Consider the following 17,358-nt stretch of genomic DNA (forward strand, 5'->3'; position numbering starts at 1 on the left):
CCATTTCCACATTCCCCATGAAGGGGCCATAAGTCCGTCCCCACGCCACCCTTTGGCAATGCGTGGTGGGAATGGGGACAGGGAGCGTCCCGAGCCCCATAAAGAAAATTGTCTTCCCCAGACTGCCCCACTAATTGAAACAATATTTGCCAGCAACAAATTAAGGTGTTTTGAATCTGTACACCATCATGGCATTCTGCTATTGTGGGGCGATAACTTTTTAATGGTAAGTTGGAATGTTAATATTTTGTTAAAGGCATACTTACAATACAAGGAATAAATATAAAACTGCTAGGTATTCAAAATAATAATTCTAGAATACTTAAAGTAAATTAAATTCATCTTTTAGGGGTTATATACGTTTTTACAATAAAATACCAGATAATATATTTTGAATTTGTCAAAAAATAAATTTAAAGCTCATGTAAAGCTTACTTTATGTAAAAAAGCTTATTATAAGATTAATGATTACATAAATGATAAAAATGTCTGGTATTAAATGTGTTCCTCGTATTAAATAACTTGTAATGTATACCCTCATTGATTTAAAAGACGTGTTGCTGTTTCTTGTCATTTCTGAGGCTGAGGAGACTCAGCCATAACACCTTGCGAAATTTTGTCACGTTTTCTGTGACGTTACAGGTTATGTTTTTATACAAATTCCATGATAATTTTGTGTTTTGCCGTTTAGTAAAAGTAACATTTGACTAGTTGGAAACTAAGTACCCTTATTATTTCCATATGGTAATGATCATTCACTTTGGTACTATGACACATTAACTTTTTTGACAAATTGAACTGGAAAGTCTCACTAAATGTCAAATATGGTAATGCGACAAGGTTCTAAAGAGGATTCATTAACTCATGCCTGTAAAGGGCAAAGCCCTTCAGGCACTTTTGAAATGAAGTCCTATATGATAAACCGTATAGCGCCAAAGAATTGAATTATCTTCGTGTGTCATTGTTCCCCGGAACCATAATATAATTTGGGGAATTTTAAAGCGGGAGAGAATAGGCACTATTTGAGTTTGCATTGTTTTTTTAATAAAATAGACTCGCCTTTTGACCACAATCTCACCTGATGGTCTAGGGTGGACGTAACGCTTACCTAGAAATGCCTATTCACTGTCTTGAAGACTCCCAGATTATAACGACTTAGTAAAATAGACGAGGTCAGACAGTTCCTTTTTCTTTTTTGACGTGACTTTTGTGGCATTAACTACTTGGCCGGACAAATGGAGAGCGCTGAAGGCTCTCACCGAGTACAACGTTTAAGACAACAGGCCTGAGGGTGCCCAGTTGGCCGCGAATCTCGGCTCAGGGTGTCGTTTCGCAGACAGTTCCAGTCCTCTGCTGTTCGCATCGAAAAGGCAAAACACTTAGTGCGCATTGGAGGAATATTCACAACATAAAGATGAAGTGCCTGCAGACGAGTAGTTTTCCGTAGATGGAATGCTCCTCCTGGTGTCAGGGTTATTACTCTGTGGTCTACTTAGACAACATGGCTGCTCTTAAGCAGCCTAGTAATAACCCTGACACCAGGGTTGATGGGGTTGGTATTCCACCTCACAATCCACACGATAGAAGAAGAAGCAGCCTGGTCTTAACCGGGAGGGTTCGTGGTCAAATTCACTCAATATTTTTTAATAATAAAAATAATGATCAGACCGTCGATCGTGGCAGGGAATAACACTCATTACAAAATAAATTACTTACTTACAATAATAATTACTTAAGTATACTTAATTTAAAACGCACAAAACTAACAACAGCTACTGCACAAGTGATATCAGTAGATATACTAACACAGCTTACTTGTATTATTATGAAATAAACATAAATTATGAATATTTGTTATCTGAAATACTAAAAACAAAATTAACTATCGCAAACTGGTATAAACAGGTTTTTCCGCGAATCTGTATATTGCTTTGACTTTCTCGATAATACCTAATATATACATACATATATCCACGCCCGTTGTCCTTAATGGGGTGGGCTGAGCCACAAGTAATCAAAGAAAACTTGCAGCCACTGTTGATACGAAGTGCTAAGATAATTATGATGAACCTTATGGTGAAAAGGATCAGCCTATTGTCCATAACCAGTGATGTATGTATTGTTTGTATTGGGAACGATGATGTATGTATTGTTTGTATTGGGCACGTTCCCACTTTGAGAACATTCCCGTTGTAAAAACTCTTTAATAGTAAGGACACTAGCTGCTTTTCTTTTTCAAATTGTTATTTCTTGTACTGATCTTATCTGCCTAAAGGTTAAGTAATACAGCTCTTTTGAAATAGTTCCCAAAGTGGGAACATTGGCGGAAACGGCACATTATTATTTTTATTTATTTATTTATGAACTCTTAATACTAAATATACAATACATACATCACTGGTTATGGACAACGGCACATGACTGTCCATAACAATTGTCTATCGTATTAGAAAAGACACATTCTCGCTGTCTGATTTTACGAAAGGCAAGCTGAACTTGTTCTCTGTTTTGTATTCGCGTCGAGCGTAGACAACATAATAAATAGCCTAATAGGTCCCACTGCTGGGCACACGACTCCCGTCAATCAGGGGCTATTGAGCATACTCCACCACGCTGCTTCCTATCGAGTTGGTGGAGAAGCATAGAAACTTTGTAAAAATATTGTTTTTTTTTTTACAAATCTACAAGGTCTTCCACCCCCGACTAGTCCAACGCTATGGCTTAACTACAATCAAAGCCGAATGACCCCAAATCTGTAGTTCCGACAAGGTTAAAAATAAATCAATGGCAACAAAGCCCAGACAAGGCCGGGCCCTAATTGGACGGCCAGGCAAATGTTAGCCCGGGACAATCAGCTCGCGACATTTAGCCGCCCCGTGTTTCGCCCCTTATAGGGCGCTGTAGATGTTTCAGAGATGGGGTCAATACTTTTTCGTATACCAAATCCGTTTACGGATATCAAGCTAACGGCCTTCGTGGTCCAGTGGTTGAGCGTTGTGCTCACGATCCGGAGGCCTCAGGTTCGAATCCCGATGGGGACAGAAAAATCACTTTGTTGGGACATTACAAGCTGATCAAGTTGTCCAAAGTAAGATAATCCGTGCATCGGTCAGTTAAGCCGTTGGTCCCGGTTACTACTTACTGATGTAAGTACGTAGTCGTTACATGAGTCACGTCAGGGGCCTTTGGCGGCTTAATAATAACCCTGACACCAGGGTTGCTGTGGTTGGTCTACTTCACAACCCACACGATAGAAGAAGACGGATATCAAGACACGATTAAAGCTTGGTGACGCGCAGGGTAATGAACTAATTATTCGATTTTGGCAGGCATCTGATATGTGCATGGTTACCTACCTACACTACACTGTTCAAAAATCAGCACATTTACAAATTCGAGACATCAAAATACCTTATTCTCCCAAAAAAGTTCTCTCCTCCGACATGCAAATTTGTCTTATCATAAGTTATATTGGGGATTTAAAATTCAGCCCCTATCACGTTGGTCTAACAGAAAGCCATCCTTACTTGGTTGACACACCACTAATACGCACCAAGCGCTTCGCTTCATCTTTCATAATGCGCACAGCCAAGGAATGGAATGGGCTGCCGGCGTCGGTGTTTCCTGTATCTTATAACCTGGAGTCCTTTAAATCACGGGTGAATGGGCATTTTCTGGGTAAGCTCGTTCCACCGTCGATCTCTTCTTCTCGTGGAAGAACGAAGTCAAGAGCAAACCCATTTTAATTTAAAAAAAAAACTCGGTGGGATCTGGGTTCATCTTGTTCATCTTGCGATGGATATACCTTTGACTACCCGAATTGGGATATACCTAGTGATTATAAATTGACTGTTATTCTCAAAAAAAAAAAACGACGTTCGTGATCCAACACTGTTTGTCATACCTATTTGAACTTTTTTTTCTCTAAGCATTGTCAGTTGTGACAAACCTTTTCGGATATTTAAAGAAAAGAAGAGACTTAATCCCATCCCTAGTCCGGATAGCAGGTAACGAACCTATTGATGCATTATTTTATGCCAGGCGGCAAGGATGTCGTCACGTCGTCATATTAAGGAAACTATACAGGGTGTTAGTGACATCGTAACGAATACTAAGGGGGATGATTTAGACCATGATTTCCATCCCAAATTCACGATTAAATTATTTTCAATTCTATACTTTTGCGGGTGATTCAACTGATTATTCTGAGTTAATATCAAGTGGAATTTTCCGTCGCAAAAGTATAGAATTTAAAATAAATAATTTAATCGTGAATTTAGGACGGAAAATTCCACTTGATACTAACTCAGAATAATCAGCTGAATCACCACTCTCAGTATTTGTTACGATGTCACTTACGCCCCATACAAGTACATACAGGTAGCCATACAAGTACGTATGGGTGTTAGTGACACCGTAGCGAATACTAAAGGGGATGATTCAGACCATGATTCTGAGTCGATATGAAGTGGAATTTCCTGTCGGAAAAGTCATGAAAATTTAAGTAGGTTAACTATTTTTAAAAATTATTTTCGATTCTATACTGTTGCGTCGGGAAATTCCACTTGATATCAACTCAGAATCATGGTCTAAATCATGCCTCAAAGTTTTAGTTACGATATCACTAACACCCTGTATTACATTTCTAGGCTGTAGAAATGTAATATAAAGCGCTTTAAGTATGTAGTCGTTACTTGAGCTATGTCAAGGGTCAGAGGGCTCTAGCGGCTCAGTAAGTATTCTTGGTCGGACAAATGGGGAGCGCTGAGCGCACTCACCCGGTACAAGTAAAATTTAAGACAACAGCCCTGAGGGTGTCGAGTTGGGCGCGAACCCCGGCTCAGGGCATCGTTTGAGAGGAAAATATTTGAAAGAATGCGTGCTATAGCGCGCGTACACGTGCTTTCGCTCTCTTTCGCTCTAGCATATGACGATTCTGAGTAATAGAAAAGGATAAAGCATAGTAAAGTACGATGTGGTACCGCCAGATGTATCCAACCCTAACGATTACTCTCACTCACTACAATGATAAGACATCAAGTTTTGTAAACATGTTTTTATTAATAACCGAAAAAATGTACATTATTAATTTATTTAAAATACTACAACTTCATACATAAATTACATATTATTATAACAGGCAGTACATATTAGCTCAGAGACGGTTTCCCGAGCTCAAATGAATCTTTCCATATGCACCAAAAATTAAATGTATCTACCTAACACACTATTTTATCTTTTAATATATTAATGAGAACTTAAACTTTACATTAACTGTTCCTTATAGGACTTAAGGTTAGCGCACACCTGACGGAGTGACGTCAGTCACACACGTTGGCAGTCTAGTGATCCATATACGGGTCATGACGGATTTACTCCATACGTCCGTGACCCATACATGGGTCACTAAGAAACGACCAGGTACGCACTAAGGGTAGATGCTCCACTTGGATCCCGGGTAACTTAACAAAGTATTACAGTAAGTTTGATGAATGCCACCAGTTTAAAGGCTGAAGTAAAAATATTCAAATAATCAAAAATATATGTAAATTCAGCTTTACTTTTTCAATTAACTAAAATTACATGAGTTGTCAAAAATTGAAGTAATATGCGGGTTACAAGGAAGTCAAAACATTTTGTATGGGGACTGTCAACGTGTTAAAACTTTGGTTACACGCAATTGTATTTGTACAAGTTCTAATTTGCATTTGGTACGCCGCGAGAGGGTGGGTACCTACTATTGCGTAGGGGACCGATTTAGGCATAAAGCAGGCTTTTTATGACTGGTGAGTTGTTGATTTCAACAGATTTATCTTGTTCATCATCACTTATTTAAGAGCCACGCTCTTGTCGGTGTAGCATTCCTCCCCATAGTATTTTTTAGGGAAGAATAGGGCAGTTTCCTTCTTGCCTTCTACCCTCTATCTTGTTACCCAATAATAATTTCTTTATTTCATCAGAGAATAAACGAATGCTATGTATTGAAGGGACAGTCTTCCGATACGAGCTTACGATACGATTTACGATTTTGCGATATTTTTTTTACGATTTTGCTCGATACGAGCTTGGAGCGTGTTTGATTTACCATAAGTCGTTAAGGAGTAAGTGAGCGCGTGCGTACTGTTCGTTCGTCTCATTCGCACACAAGGCAACACGGCACACTGTAAGTATCATGGTATAAGAACCAGGTATGCTCAAAACTGACAGCTAGCATTTCAAGGTTAGCCCAGCTGATGTCATCCGACCCTACGTTGCCATTTCGTAAAAAATAAATTACCCACGTCCCATGTTTTTAATTTACTTTGCAAGGAAATTTTGTACTTTTACTTAGTAAAAGATTTACATACAGTTTTAATGATTTTTGTATCATCATCATCAATTTAAGAGCCACGCTCTTGTCGGTGCAGCATTTTCCATGCTACTTTTTAGGGAAAAATACCGCAGTGGTTTCTCTCTTGCCTTCCGCCCCGCAGTACTCTGTCTGACGCAAGTGGGATGGCGCCCAGAGTAGTCTATTACAAAGCCAAACTAGGACTCCTGTCCTCCGCCTCTGAATAGTACTGACAGTTACTGCTGCCCTCTGTCAGGTTCCAGGTTACAGTCTCTGTGACTTGCCCCTTCCGTCCTGCATTGCCGTACCGATAGCTCCCATCATTTCATCATCATCATTTTTGTATATGTGACAAATAATAGTACTTAAATACATTAGTCAGTTATTCACTTAATTTTCAATAATATTTACGGCCTTGGAATATCGGAGATACCAATTGAATGATAACACTTACGTCATCAATGGGCTAGCAATGGCCGCTTGTCATAGGAGGAGCATACCTAGTCTTCTTATACCATGGTACGTACGAGATATTTTTCTGGAAATTTCGGGCTGTGCCGTCATTCCGTCAGTGCGCGTACGCCATACTACAATCAAATCTTTTGGTGCATGTAGAAGGACCCTACATTCCAATGTTACATTATGTTACCAGTGTGTATTGGCAATTATATTTATAGTTAATTTTACATTCGAAGAACTGTGGTGACAATATATCAATCTTCACAATAATTATCTCCAAACTGACATATCGCCAGACTATTAGTACGTATAAATGTGAAAATATTATGCAAAAATTGAAGGCTAAACATTTTAATTCGTTTTAGTATGAGTTCGATTATTAGACATATACAAAATTATACATTGCCCACGTCAGACGCTAGTACCAACAAAACAATTTAAACAATTACTTGTGGCAGTTACATTATAAACATAATTATATAAATATAAATTATACAACAACCACATTCACACACTTAATTTATTATTAACAATATACCTACACACTGAACGTCTAAAACTAAATATTTTCTATGACTATTATATACATAATGTACAGTAATTAGCTATTTATCTAACCTTGAGTCTAATCGACATTATGGATTTTGTGTTTTGTATTGCGTCTATAAGTTCTCATGAACAGACAAGTTTTACTCGATGCGAATGTTATAATGATATCATTATTTGACTTAATATAATCTAGACCACGGACCCAATATTCTTAACAGGTTTTAGGTTTGCCAAGGAGTATCTTAAAAAAAGTTGATAACTCTTATACTAACGTTACTCGCTTAAAACGATCAAATACCATTTATTGCACAGAACTTAATTTCACTAATCAGAAGAATTGGAACTAGTGGAATTCTCTGCCGTCTTCTGTATTTCCGAACGTATATAACCCGGGTGCTTTCAAGGCCAGAGTGAACAAGCACCTTCTGGGCAAGCTCCATCTTAGGCCTCGTCAATGCCTTCGGGCAAGTCTGGGGCCAAGAGCAAACCCGTCAAAGGTAAAAAAAAATTAGAATAATCCAGGCATCGCCAGTAACACTTGTATGTTAGAGAAATAACAAATAAACAGAAAATATTCATTTCAAATGCTTCATTAACAGGTGCAGATAATTATATTAAAACATATTACATTATGTACCTTTGCACAAATAATCACAAAACATGTTACAAATAATAATATTAGGTACATTTTTTCAACTAACGTGATAAGTATACATAGGTAGGTACTTATCAGAATAGGGTAGTTTCAAACTAGTCAAATCAGTTACTTTTTAAACAAAACACGAAATTACTATGGAATTTGTATGAAAAAGCACTTATTATTACATTTTTCTTCATTAAAATTCATAAATAAGTTAAATAAAAAAAAAAAAATTGTGTCACCTTTAGATGTTATTATTTAATAATCAGAATTTTATAATTTATCTTTGACTTATGAAACTACCCAATTGTTTAAGACAGTCAATGGAAAAAGCTTTTGTATCAAATAGGGCATAAATAAAAATACATTTTCAAACATGATTTTTAAGTTATATCAAGTAAAGGAATGGCTTGTAAGACATTAGGCCGTTATAATTTCTCATTAAATAAACTTATAGTTTGATTTTCCATACTTTAAACTACAGATGTACAGACTACATACATTCTCGTAGATATGTTTACTAATTATTAAATTATTATGATATAAAATCGTGTCCATGTTACAAATAAGAGATCTAGCAAGAAATAATAACGACGTATCAATATAAAACAATTTGAATAAATAATAATATATTTTTTAATCTCGCTAAATGTTGCAAGTTTTAGACATTTATTTCTATAAATTACTTTTTTTTTAATTTATTTTGTGTTAGGTAAATTTGCTTACTGCACAACGAATTAAAAAAAAAATCTTATATGCAATAATCGTAGACTTATAGTGAAAACCATGTTAGCGCCATCTTGAAAAAATAGATTCGCATGTGATTTTTGTTAACAAAACCTCGCAATAGACAAGCTTCAATATAAGTAAAAAATTGGTCTCAATTTTCACTACGAATGAAAAAAGCAAATCGAGGTTTTGTTGAAGAAAATCACATCTGCGGGCTTAGCACCGTAAGCGCGCGACTCTTTCTCGCCTCGACATACGTCACCCATCACTCTCTCACAGTACTGCACAGAAAGAGACAGACGATTTCTGTCGCGGCGAGAAAGAGTCGCGTGCTTACCCTAGCACCGTAAGCACGCTCTCGAGGCACGCGGGCCTACCCGCTGAATGTGATTTTTGAAATACAGGCTTATGAGGTTTTCACTAAACTCGACAAATTAATGTAAGTAAATGTTTTCTCTTTTCCTGTGCATGACAATTAAGCGTGATAATTTAAATAATATAACATGAAAAAAATATCTAGAAACAACGTGTTTGTGCATTAGTTAGCATAATAAATATAATGCCCCTTCAGCCGACTTTCGGAGTCGTTGCAGATCTTTTATGAATACTTTAAATATAAAAATAAATAAATCGTTGATAACATTTTTACTATTCACTCAAATTTTACGTTGCAATAAAGTTTACCTATCACAAGACCTACAAGATATGAAATACATATCGAGGAATATTACCGAATTAATTACAAGGTCTTCAAAACATTTTAGTTTTTAATTTATTAAAAGTTTATCGATGATATGGGCCTGATTCCTGCAGACACCTAATTTTATTTTAAGTTATACCCGTCTAATCCGCCGAAAAGGAAAGGGAGGGATGGATAATTGACAGCTGTTAATATTAAAATAAATGAGAGAATGAATGAATAGCCCGGTCGAACAAAATATTAAACCTGTTTGACGTGTGTTCCATAAATTCTATGCCTGTCAATTGCCCGTCCCTTCGTTTTTCAAATGACAGGTATAATTATGAGATTAAACGAACTTACCTGTAAGTGAAGTTCTATCTCAATTATACGAAGCTCCTTGTTCGAGAGGTTTTAAACAGTGTAGTCTACGTCTTATGCTCCAGCATCGTCACAATTTTCAAAGCTCATATCCAAAGCTAAAAAAAAAAGTTAGTTTCCCGCTTCCTGAACGCAGCTGTCAACTAATGTCATTATGTTTAAAGCATGTTTCATGGACAACTCCATCACCTGTGGAAGCTTTAGGGCGGGATATTAAAATTGAAGGGAGGGAGTCCTCTCGAACAAGGAGCTTCGTATAATTGAGATAGAACTTCACTTACAGGTAAGTTCGTTTAATCTCATAATTATACTCGCTCCTTGTTCGAGAGGTTTTAAACAGTGTAGATGTTCAAAGTTTAGTTGGGAATGAAACATTTAAATTGAAACGAGTACCAATAATATGATTATTCATTAATGAATAAAGTACATTGTTATCACGAAAGCTAATTAAGCTGCCCATGACTTTAATCCCAATAAAGGCAGTGAGAGGCACAGCCGTCGCCTGATAAACTCAGCGCGGCGTTCCCCCAAACGTTTTGATATTATCATGTAAAAAACAATAAGAATAATAACTGTTCGCTAAACAAGTTTCACCAGTTCTCAAGAATGGAATCGATATTATGTATGTTATATAATATATGGTTATACTATACTGTACTAGAATAGATACATAGTTCTAAATAATTAAGTTGAAGTTGAGCAAGTACATTAAATACCTATTTCACATTACTATCAATTTTACAACAAAAGAACTACACAAGAACAAATTTCTGAATGAGCTCAACATCAAGATTGGCTATAAGAGCCTCACAGGGACCTCACCATAGAGCACATTTCCGAAGCTCTTGAACAACAACGATAGTTATAGTCGAAAGGACTGTGAGACTTCATCATATAGTATAACACTCATTTTTCATTGGCATACCAAGGGCTACAATAATTATCAAAGTTACACATTATTTGTTTACATACATAAAAGAAGAAGAAATACATAAAGAAGAACGGGTAATGACGAGGGCACCCAGACACAAGATTGATTGTAACATCCTGTGCTAAGTTGGCAATTGTTGTCGACATTGAGTAGTTAAATGAATCCTAAGACAACATGTCAAATTGATTAGAGAAAATACAAATATAAGTACAAGTAAGAATTTCGATACATTTATTCAAATGACCTTTTTCATTAAAATATTCAGAACCACTGAACTAAACTTTCCTCTTTATTATAAGATATTGTTAAATGAGGCTGAAAGTATAAAGAGGGGAAGTGCATTTACATTATGTACTTGTGTGATAATTATCTTCGTAATAATTAAGATTTTGTTTTTATTAAAATAGATTACCTGAGCCCAAGTAATTGTGTATTACCTAATATCGACCATATGGGCTTGGTAATAATATTTAGTATATTTTTTTATGTGGTAATAATAAATATAACTTGTTGTGGATTTTTTTCCTATTCCTCTATGCAACCTTTCACCCACCAATCAGATGATAGAACAACGTACACACAACACATTAACACACGTAACATTGTTTACGCAGCTATCTCTTTAGTGTAATAATTATTGAATTTGTTTTTAGGACAGTAATAGTGACGTCCTATTATTTACTGGAAAAAATAAATAAATGAATAAAACATATTTTACCCTTAGGTGTGCAGTTACATATAAGGATAACATTAATTTATTAATTATCGGTCGTGTAGGTATATTATCATCGTTCGTAAAAATCATCCTTTCCTTTAACCTAACTTAACATGGTCCTGTTGTTTGCACAGGGATTCACTTCTCGTACCCATCCTGAAGATTTAATATGTCAAGTTATTTAGTGAAGGGACCTGCCTGATTTACGTTACAACACTAACCGAAAAATAAGATAAACATATATTTATCATGAAAATATTATTGTTACTTCTCCACTGCAGTTTGGTTCCGATTGATTAAGTGGAGGGACATTATTGTTGTAATTTTTATATTAATTGTAAACTATGTTTTGGGCTGATCAGCAACAACATAATAAATCTACAACAACATAATTTAGAGAAAACGCTAATGGTGATGTAAGTTATATGTTACTAATGAACTATTTTTCCTTCCTTTTCACCTATGAGTTAATAATAAAAAGGGCAACTATTCTATCTAACCGAACTAGGTATCAATATTTTACAATTTCGAATGTAATACTTGAAGGAAATTTTCATTGAAGTTATAATATTATCAGGTAGGTACCCCAATTTATACTGAGATTAGTATTGTTATTCCTGATTAACGAAGACAGGATTTGAATCCCATGTCTTAATGATAATGCTAAAACTTTTAGTGATAGACATTCGGAATTAATTTTACCAGAATTTTGAAAAATATATTTGCTTGTGCAAATTTTCCCATTATAACTTTATAGGGAATTCTTCCTCCTCATGAGGTACTATTCTTAAACGGCCTTGCTGCCTGGGCCACTGTTGATACTAATGGCTGTGAGACTGCTAATACATCTGGTTGTAGCTCTGCTACTACTGCTGGCTGTAGGGCTGCTGGTACTGCTGGTTATAGCACTGCTGATCATGACTGGTTGCATCACTGCTTTTATTGCTGGCTGTGGGGCGGCCTGCTGATACTGTTCCTTGTGGGCTTTCTGTTCATGCTGTTGGCTGTGGGGTTGCCTGCTGATACTGTTGTCTCTGTTCCACAGATCCTGTTGCTATCTCGTTTACTCACTCTTCGGGCAATGTTATTCATTATTATTTATGTGCTATTTGAATTTTATGATGTTGGTTGAAAGAATTTAATAGCAGTATTCTCTAACCATGTCTTGTGTACAGTTATCTCTTTTGAAAGTAATCTCTGACATTACATACTTTGATTTCTAGCACAGTTGAGGTTGATTAATAGAACAGAGGCTTTTAGGTTTTGAATTGTCGGTTATTTCTTCAGAATTTGTACTCTCATTATTTTATAATAATCAATTTGACATAATAGTCTATTGTTTCTCAGCATTAGTCTAATCTTGAGTTTCAACATGGGTAGGTAAGCCCCGACAATTCAATGGTTTATCTTCGATTCCTCAAGTGGCAAACCAAACATGGAAATAAAAGTATAAAAAATGGTTGGTCTATGTTCTAGCTATCTACTAGCGTTTAGCAAAAGGCGATACTTGTAGTGGTAGCTTTATGTTATTTGAGTTGATACCATCAAGTCCATTGTCTATCCTCTAAGTGATAGCTCTAGGTATGGAAATGAGAAATAGGTATATAGCGCTTGCTAATGCCGACCATAATCGTGGTAGCTCTTATATTAATAGGGTTCATACCATAAAGTCCATTGTCTATCCTCTAAGTGATAGCTCTAAGTATGGAAATGAGAAATAGGTATATAGCGCTTGCCAATGCCGACCATAATCGTGGTAGCTCTTATGTTAATATGGTTCATACCATCAAGTCCATTGTCTATCCTCTAAGTGATAGCTCTAAGTATGGAAATGAGAAATAGGTATGTTAGCGCTTGTCAATGGCGACTTTCTTAGTGGTAGCTCTTACATTCATTGTGTTGATACCTTCAAGTCCATTGTCTATCCTCTAAGTGATAGCTCTAGGCATGGAAATGATAAATAGGTATATTAGCGCTTGGCAATGGCGACCTTCCTGGTGGTAGATCTTTTGTTAATTAGGTTGATACCATCAAGTCCATTGTCTATCCTCTAAGTGATAGCTCTAAGTATGGAAATGAGAAATAGGTATGTTAGCGCTTGTCAGTGGCGACCTTCCTAGTGGTAGCTCTTATATTCATTGCATTGATACCTTCAAGTCTATTGTCTATCCTCTAAGTGATAGCTCTAGGTAAGGAAATGAGAAATAGATATGTTAGCGCTTGTCAATGGCGACTTTCTTAGTGGTAGCTCTTACATTCATTGCATTGATACCTTCAAGTCTATTGTCTATCCTCTAAGTGATAGCTCTAGGTATGGAAATGACAAATAGGTATATTATCGCTTATCAATGGCGACCTTCCTAATGGTAGCTCTTATGTGCATTGTGCCTTTAAGTCCATTGTCTATCCTCTAAGTGATAGCTCTAGGTATGGAAATGTAAAATAGGTATATTAGCGCTTAGCAATGGTCTTAGTGGTTGATTTTTATGTTAATAGGGTTGATACATCAAGTCCATTGTCTATCCTCTATTGTGATAGCTCTAAAGGGAAACAAATAGTCTGTCTATTCTCTAGTCAGACAGTTCACTACTAGTGCTTAACTAGGTGACTCTCCAAGTGGTGTTCTCTTGTTGGTTAGGTTGGTACCAATAATCATCACCCATACGTTGGAAGCTTGAATTATAATAAGATTAGAGTAATTTGGAAGAAATTGCTTACTATAATAAGGCTATCTTTTGCCTGTACTCTCTTAACACTCTTTCTGTTTTTATTGTTAGGGTATATTATCATCATCTTATATTGTAAGTATCATTCGGAAAAGATAACATTATTAACACCACTTAACAGAGACTGTGAGAAGGGATTATGTACTGTTATAATATATATAATATCATTTTTAAGTATGGTTATCTTGTAGTAAACCAATTATAATCCTCTAAATGTTTTAAGTGTTATCTTGAATAAGTTATGTATCTTGTCTACCAATGGTGTAGATGACCTCTGTGATATTGAGTACTACTGTGTCATAGGTACTTCTTGATGAACAGGGTGAACATGAAGTGCTTCTGTCATCTAATTATCTGAACTTGTCAAATTATTTCCGAGTTAATTATTTACTTTTCTATGCCATTCTGCGGTTATATTTCACTGGTTCTCTTTGTTTTATAATAAAACTGCTCATTTCATTCGCTGATAGTAAGTTATCAACCGCAACATAAGCCAAGAACACAATTACAATAAGAAACAAAAAATTTTTTTTTTTTTTTTGACAGATGAAAATAAAAACGCGGCAATCAGGGACTGAAGACAAGGCTTAGGCCTATTTTGATCGTGATTTTCGAATATTAAATTACTAAAGTCAAGACTGTATAGTCCTGAGATCTTTGCCTGTCTTATATAAGGCGAATTTAAACAACATCAACATCGGAATAAAGTATAACTTTTAAATCACTGTTATAACACGAACACGATACAATTTTAATATTATTATTATTTCTGTTAATAAAACTAGTTCCTTTTATTAGTAATAAGTACCAACTTAAGTTACTTCTTCGAATGTTAGGATTATAAAATTATAACCTCAAAAAAAGTAATTTGTTTTCGACAATAAAAGGAATTAAATTGAATTGATCATAATTATATCTTCTCTTGTTTTAGTAGATGGATAATGTTAAGACTTACCAGTATAATCCACGTTTTGTTTTATCAAAAAGAACTTACGCTCGTCGTCATCCACATTTTTTCTTTGGTACTGTTTCTAGCTTTTTTAGAGAAAAAAGCACTTGATTATGTAAGTAACAGATTTTTCGCACTATATCAATCATGTTTTTGTATTAAATATTGGTTTTTAATTAGTTTATTTACGGAGGCGAAGTGACGCGCCGGTGCACAAAAACCGTAATGACATTAGTTGACAGCTGCGTTCAGGAAGCGGGAAACTAACTTTTTTTTTTAGCTTTGGATATGAGCTTTGAAAATTGTGACGATGCTGGAGCATAAGACGTAGACTACACTGTTTAAAACCTCTCGAACAAGGAGCGAGTATAACTTAAAATAAATTAAGATGGTGTGTACTGGAGTCAGCACCAATTTAATATTATTTAAAGTGTTTTAGATTTTCATGCGATATCCTAAATTTAATCGCTTTTGAACCAGAGAGTCAAAAAGACCACGTTGAGGCAATTTATCTGAAATTTGACATTTGCGCATATAAAGTAAAGTGCGCAATGCTTACAAATGTCAAATTGCAATATTTCTTTTTAATATTATGCATTGATTAAACGTGGCTCTTTTTGAACCGCAAGAAGGTATTTTAATTGTTACGAGTAATATATTGTTTATCTAATTTTTCAACTTGGGACGCTTGTTTGTTTCACACTTTCTAATTGACTTGAGCAAAATCATGTTATTTTACACGGCGACTACGTATAACATTATTGCGCGGTATAATATATGAATGTATAAAATATCCTGGGCTTAATAGCCAAACTAACAAAAACTAATGTCATAATTTACACACCTTTTTCTTCGTATGAGAACAAAAGTAATATCCAAAAATTCAGATCGCGGTTCCGTCACACGACGTATTTATGAACTACCTACATAAAACTATGTTTAAAATACCCGAGAGATATTTATTATATAAGTTGTATAGTTAATAGTAAGAAGTATAAAATTACATAATAGTGTAGTGAATGTATATAAAGGTGAAAGTAATGGGATTGTGTTTTATACGTTATATGTATCTTTTTCTCTCGTGTAGGTTGTGAGGTGGATGACCAATCTCATCAACCGTGCTATCAGAGTTATTATTGAACCGCTAAAGACCCACGTAGGTACTAGAAAGACGCAGCGAATGCTATCTACGCGTCGATAGGCGTCGTACGGATATTGATTAAAGCCCTCGATAAAATTCGCGTCGCGCGCGGCGTGGTTGCCATGCCGCGAAGGCCGCATATGGCTATAAAGGTAAACCAAAGAAGAATATAACAAACAAAACACGCCCCAATTCTAACTAAATAATGTTCAAATGCATAATAAAGAATGGAAATATGAGGTAAAGTCGTAGAATTACATTAAAACATCTACAGGGTATTTCCTATAACGTGGCTAATTTATCTTTACAATAGGGTTGGCAACTAAGTGGGAACATTTTTGGAGTTATCATCAAATATGGTTAGAAATTGTGGCAGAATTACTTTACTTACATCAGAAATATTTTCGGAAGAGAAAATACAACCTTTTTTCAATCTCATTTAAATTAATTATTGTGTAAAAAGATGCCTATTTGAACATACGCTCGGGGTAGTTTCCGACTGGTCATATCAGTTACTTTTTACTAAACGTCAAAACACGAAATTACTATGGCATTTTCATGAAAAAGCAGCCTGTGACGTCATAGAAACACGTGACAATTTGTCGCAATTATCAGTAGATTTTTATTGATTAAAATTCATAAATAAGTTAAATAGAAAAAAGAAAACGTTTTTATTGAGTAATCAGAATTTCATAATTTATCTTTGACCTAGAAAACGACCCAAATGTGCCAGTTAGAGGACATCTATCGCAAGATGAACTGGGTATTACTAACGCGTCACAAACTTTCTGTCCGCCATTTTGTTTCACTTTTTTTATCTTTTTTCTTCCACCAAGTTATAGCAAATACCTTGTACTACAGTTTTCATCCTGACATAAGAATCCAAGTATGCTTACATACCTATTTATGTTAGTACGAAGTCTGTATCATTCGATCTCTCGCCCATCGTCGTGGTCATACAAAACGCCATGCATCACACAGCCATACAATTTCACTTATATTATAATAACATCCGGTATTATTCGACTCATGTATTGAAATAGAGACGTTGTTGTGTTGATCATCATCATCTACCTAGCATTATTAAAACACATAATATTCTTACCGCGTTTAAATCAGGGATATGAG

The 17,358-nt window shown here is 35.6% G+C and overlaps 1 protein-coding gene across 3 annotated transcripts in view; it reads right to left on the reverse strand.

Annotated features, from left to right (window-relative positions):
- LOC126369335 (xaa-Pro aminopeptidase 1) overlaps positions 1-17,263 on the reverse strand; it is a 94,027-nt gene extending 76,764 nt beyond the window's left edge. Inside the window, exon 1 of one of the 3 annotated variants that reach the window (XM_050013670.1) lies at positions 15,096-17,263. The gene's annotated coding sequence lies outside the window, so the exon portion shown is untranslated. Of the gene's footprint in view, positions 1-1,716; positions 1,811-15,095 lie in introns of those variants that run through there. The other 2 variants (XM_050013671.1, XM_050013674.1) reach the window with 2 other exon arrangements.
- Between the last annotated feature and the right edge of the window lie 95 nt (positions 17,264-17,358).

This window comes from Pectinophora gossypiella, chromosome 9, assembly GCF_024362695.1.
Source record: "Pectinophora gossypiella chromosome 9, ilPecGoss1.1, whole genome shotgun sequence".
NCBI classification, from domain to species: Eukaryota; Metazoa; Arthropoda; class Insecta; order Lepidoptera; family Gelechiidae; genus Pectinophora; species Pectinophora gossypiella.